Here is a 6,533-nt window from a genome sequence, read left to right as displayed (position 1 = left end):
TTTTAACCCAGGAAAGGTTTGCTCTCTCCTCTTGCTCGTCATCTCTCTGAAAGATGTCTTTCTTCAGCAGCTCAAGGCCTTTGCCCTGTGGTTTCTTCACTTTCTTTACCTGATTTATCCTTGGAAGTATTATTAACAAATGGTCCCCACTCATTAATCGTTGATTCATTTCTAGGGGTTTGCTTTTTTGTCACTTTCTCAGCTTAGCCTAATGATAGAGCTATTCACTAAGGCTGTGTTCGATGGTCATTCTATTCCAGAAACGGCATTTCGTATTAAAACAAAAAATTTCCATTTCTGTGTCAAAATTTCATTTTGTAACTATGTTCCAACATTTCTTGTTTTTGGCATTTTTTCAATATGTTCATTTAAAAAAAAAAAAAAAAAAAAGGAACTGTGGACATCAAACAGAAGATTCTGTTTTCTTGTTCCTGTAAAACGAAAAAACGCTAGAAACGTTTTTTCGAATGACTACCAAACGCAGCCTAAGAGAGTAAGAGGTATCTATACATCCATTTCACCATTCTTCGCACACCCTTTAAGATTCACTCATTTATCGTTATAAAATCGCCACTTTTTGTTGGTACTTCAAATCTTTGCTTCTACTCTTCAAATGACTGCTCTTGACCCATTTAAAATTACCATGTTCAAAATCCCTCCTGTCCCACCTTTGCATAGGATAGGGTTTTAAAACTCTGGAATGGACAATCTGGAATCGATTAGAATCAATCAATCAATTGGAAACTGATAAGAGTCGACAGAAATCGTTGTGATTGCCAATTCGAATCCGATTCTAATAATAATTATAATAATAATAAAGGTATCTTTTCTTTTGTTTGGGGTTTTGAGTTGATACGATCACAAGATCCCCCATGAAATGATTTAGTTACTCAACAAAAGACAGTTGAGCTTAATTTTTCTTCTCCCAATGTTGCTTCATTTAGAGCCTTAATGTTCTATGGATAGGTTTGATAAATTTGGTAGCTTGAAAGGTGGGTCTTCTCTTGCATAAAACAATGGAACTCGTGACATGATCCCAACTCTCACTTCTTGTTTTGCCGTCTGAGAGCATCACTGTCGAACTGTGGCCAGAGCTAGAGAAGATGAGGATACTCTCTCTCTCTCTCTCTCTCTCCTCTCACTTCTCCAAGGTATTCCAATCCGAACAGTCAAATACACAGAATTAGGAAAGTAGAAAATCCCAATTGGGTTTTCACTTTTCCAACCCCTGTTGGTCACCCTACCAACACATGGGTCACACCTTAACAACTCTCTTACCCCATGAACCCCTCTAAATAAACAGGGCCTAAAGTTAATGTTGATGGCTTATCACTGGGAAACCCTTGGTTATGCGGGTATTGGAGGTGTTTCAAGAGATTATGATGGGAATTTTCTTCAAGGCTTCACTGTTTGTATTGGGATTGTTCACCCTTGTATCATTGAAGTTGAGTGCAGATTAGGTTCCCATAAGGGACTGATCCACACAGATGGAATCCAAGACCACAATAGATGGTTCTCATACAAAAACCTGATCAACTCTCGCTAAACATTTGGCAGTGTTCAAAGCTCTTTGTATAACTTCTACGATGGATAACAGACGTATTATTATCGTGGAAGAAAATCTTCCTGTGATTAATATTCGGAACAATAATCCTCCTTTATACTTTGAAAAATCAAGCATATCATAAAATATGATAAAAATTTTATAAATATAAATATAACTTTATGACAGATTTTAGACCTATTATTATCGTGGGCGAGAATCTTCATGTGATTTACATTTTGAACAATAATCCTCTAAAAGTCAAACATACCATAAAATATGGCAAAAATTTTATAGTTATAAATATAACTTTACGATGGATAATAAGTGTATTATTATCGTGGGTGATAATCTTCCTGTGATTAATATTTTACGATGAATAATAAGTGTATTATTATCGTGGGTGAGAATCTTCCTGTGATTAATATTCTGAAAAACAATCCTCCATTATACTTTAGAAAATAAAGCATATCATAAAATATGGTAAACATTTTACAGTTATAAATATAACTTTACAATGGATTATATCCGTATTATTATCATGGGCGAGAATCTTCCTATGATTAATATTTTGAACAACAATCCTCCTTTATATTTTGAAAAATCAAGCATACTATAAAATATGGTAAAAGTTTTACAGCTGTAAATATAACTTTATAATGGATTATATGCGTATTATTATCGTGGGCGTGAATTTTCCTGTGATTAATATTTTGTACAACAATCATTCTTTATATTTTGAAAAATCAAGCATATCATAGAATATGGAAAAAAATTTATAGTTATAAATATAATTTTACTATAGATTATAGACGTATTATTATTGTGGGCGAGAATCTTCATTTGATTAACATTTTGAACAATAATCCTCTAAAAGTCAAACATACCATAAAATATGGCAAAAGTTTTAAAGTTATAAATATAACTTTACGATGGACAATAAGTGTATTATTATCGTGGGTTAGAATCTTCCTGTGATTAATATTCTGAACAACAATCCTCCATTATACTTTAGAAAATAAAGCATATCATAAAATATGGTAAAAATTTTACAGTTATAAATATAACTTTACAATGGATTATATGCATATTATTATCATGGGCGAGAATCTTCCTATGATTAAAATTCTGACCAACAATCCTTCTTTATATTTTGGAAAATCAAGCGTACTATAAAATATGGTAAAAGTTTACAGTTATAAATATAACTTTACAATGGATTATATGAGTATTATTATCGTGGGCGTGAATCTTCCTGTGATTAATATTTTGTACAACAATCGTCCTTTATATTTTGAAAAATCAAGCATATCATAAAATATGATAAAAATTTTATAGTTATAAATATAAATTTACGATGAATAATATGCATATTATTATCGTGGATGAGAATCTTTCTGTGATTAATATTCTGAACAATAATCCTCCTTTATATTTTGAAAAATCAAGCATATCATAGAATATGGAAAAAAATTTACAGTTATAAATATAATTTTACTATAGATTATAGACGTATTATTATCGTGGGCGAGAATCTTCATGTGAATAATATTCTGAACTATACTCCTCCATAATACTTTGGAAAGTCAAGCATATCATAAAATATGGTAAATTTTTTATAGCTATAAATATAACTTTATGATCGATTATATGCATATTATTATCGTCGACGAGAATTTTTTTGTGATTAATATTCTGAATAAGAATCCTTCTTTATACTCTGAAAAGTCAGACATATAATAAAATATTGTAAGAGTTTTACAGTAATAAGTATAAATTTACAACGGATTAAAGATGTATTATTTTCGTAGGTGAGAATCTTCATGTGATTAATATTCTGAACAATAATCATTCTTTATATTTTAGAAAATCAAGCATATTATAAAATATGATAAAAATTTTATAATTTTAAATTATAGACGTATGATTAGCGTGGGTGAGAATCTTTCTGTGATTAATATTCTGAACAATAATCCTCATTTATACTCTGAAAAATTAAGCATATCATAAAATATAATAAAAATTTTACAATTATAAATAATTTTAATACAGATTATAGACATATTATTATCGGGGATAAGAAGTTTTATGTGATTAATATTCTGAACAATAATCATTTTTTATACATTCAAAAATCAAACATATAATAAAATATGGTAAAATTTTACAATTTTAAATATAACTTCTACGATGGATTATATGCATAAAATTTCTGTTTTTAATTTATGTATATCATTTTTACTTCTGTTTTATATTTTTTGAGTAGTCTAAATCCAGATCTTTCTTTATTTCAGATGGAGATACGAGATCATAAAAATGTGCTCACTGAAATCTTTTCATTTCTGACAACACAAAGCGTATTTCGACCGAAAGCCATGTCTGAAAGTTGGGAACACCTTATTTCTGATCCCATTTTCAACCGTTATCAATTCGAAAGATCACACAAAATATCTGGATTCTTCTTTCAAAAGAAACATCATTATACAAGTGTACTATTATCGTGTGTGAGAATTTCCTGTGTATAATATTCTGAACAACAATCCTCCTTTATATTTTAGAAAAACAAGCATATTATAAAATATGGTATAAGTTTTACAGTTATAAATATAACTTTACAATGAATTATATGCGTGTTATTATCGTGGGCGAGAATATTCCTGTGATTAATATTCTGAACAACAATCCTCTTTTATATTTTGAAAAATCAAGCATATCATAAAATATGGTAAAAATTTTACAGTTATAAATATAACTTTACGATGGATATTATTCGCATTATTATCATGGACGAGAATCTTCCTGTGATTAATATTCTGAAAAAAAAATCTTCTTTTATATTTTAGGCAATTAAGCATATTATAAATTATGGTAAAAGTTTTATAGTTATAAATATAACTTTACGACGAATTATAGACGTATTATTATCGTGGGTGAGAATCTTCATGTGATTAATATTCTGAACAACAATCCTCCATTATACTTTAAAAAGTCAAGCATATCATAAAATATGGTAAAAATTTAATAGTTATAAATATAACTTTATAATGGATTATATGCGTATTATTATCGTGGGTGATAATCTTCCTATGATTAATATTTTGAGCAACAATCTTTCTTTATACTTTAAAAAATCAAGCATATACTAAAATATGGTAAAAGTTTTACAGTTATAAATATAACTTTACGACGGATTATAGACCTATATTATTATTGTGGGCAAGAATATGCATGTGATTAATATTCTAAAAAATAATCCTCCTTTATATTTTTAAAAATCATGCATACTATAAAATATCGTAAAATCTTTACAATTTTAAATATAACTTTACGAAGGATTACAGACATATTATTATTGTGGGTGAGAATCTTCCTGTGATTAATATTCTAAACAAAAATCCTCATTTATACTTTGGAAAATCAAGTACATTATAAAATATGATAAAAGTTTTATAGTTATAAATATAACTTTACAACGTATTATAGATATATTATTATCATAGGCGAGAATTTTCATGTGATTAATATTGTGAACAATAATCCTCCTTTATACTTTGAAAAATCAAGCATATAATAAAATATAGTAAATTTTAAATATAACTTCTATGATGGAATATATATGTAAAATTTCATGTTTTTAATTCATGTATATCATTTTTACTTATATTTTTTTTTTATTTTTTATTTTAGTAGTCTAAATTCAGATCTTTCTTTATTTTAAATGGAGATACGAGATCATAAAGATGTGCTCACTGAAATCTTTTCACGTCTGACAACACAAAGTGTACTTCAACTGAAAGTTGTGTCTAAAAGTTGGGAACACCTAATTTCTGATTCCATTTTCATCCATTATCAATTCAAAAGATCACACAAAATATTTGGATTCTTCTTCTAAATAAGACATCGCTATTTTTGTATAGATTTAGAAAACATTAGCTACAATCCTGTTAAGAATGAGCAAGCTATTGTGGAACATTCTATTACCTTTGATTTCCTTCTAGAAAAAGATGACTCTTAAATCTTCGTCTAATGGTCTTATTTGCTGTTGAAATTGCTTCCCTTCTAAGAATCCACCCGATACTCAAGGAATTTGTCTGTTGTAATCACGGGTTTCATGATTTTTAAGGAAACTGTCAGTTACTGAACGGACCTTAAGGGGTTTAATGGTCTTTGTAATTCTCTTGAATCTTCTCTCTATTGTTATAAATAAAGAGGGCTGGTGTCATATTAGGCACAAGTCATTACCCCATCCAACTTGGTATCAGAGCTATATGATCCGAAACCCTATGGGCTTTCCCTCTTGTCCACCTCTTTCTCTCTTTCTCATTTCCCTCTCTCTCATTCATCTTAACTATCTAGTTGGTATTTGCACTGCTTGGAAAAGCTTAAACGCAATTGAATGCTATTGTAAATTGATCAAGAACAATCAAGTAATTTTCGTTTCAAATATCTGGCATTAGTGGATTGATCATAAATCAAATCCTTGCTTTCAATGTAGAGGAGCAGGAGCCCCAACTGATTGAACCATTACCTCCGATGGTGCAAATTGGTAATTCACAACCTCATGTGTGCATTGGACAGTCTTGAGGATATCTTTGTTTCATTGGAATCTCCTATAGTGGAGGACTTCAAATATGGTCACTCGAAAGTTATGCTAAGCCTAGTTGGGTTCTTAAATTCTCCCAACAAATATATGATTTGGAGCTCATAACTCTAGGAATTAATTGGATCTCTGTAGATGTGCTTTCTGAGTTATGTGATCCCATGGCTTTTGAAGATGACATTTTGTTCATAATGTTTTCTTCCTACGTCTACCTGTTTAACATTAAGATAAAGAAGATGTAGTAGCTCTGGACCCTCGTACAGTTGTGCTGCTATACTTCCACATTTTATTATCCCACAGTGCTTCCATATAGTTCCTTGGCAAATCGTTAAGAAGCCAAGGAAAAAGAAAGGTGAAGTCAAGAGTTTCGCTTTTTCTCTTTTTTTTTTT

This window comes from Macadamia integrifolia, chromosome 1 (assembly GCF_013358625.1).
Source record: "Macadamia integrifolia cultivar HAES 741 chromosome 1, SCU_Mint_v3, whole genome shotgun sequence".
NCBI lineage: Eukaryota > Viridiplantae > Streptophyta > Magnoliopsida > Proteales > Proteaceae > Macadamia > Macadamia integrifolia.
This window is presented reverse-complemented; position numbering follows the sequence as displayed.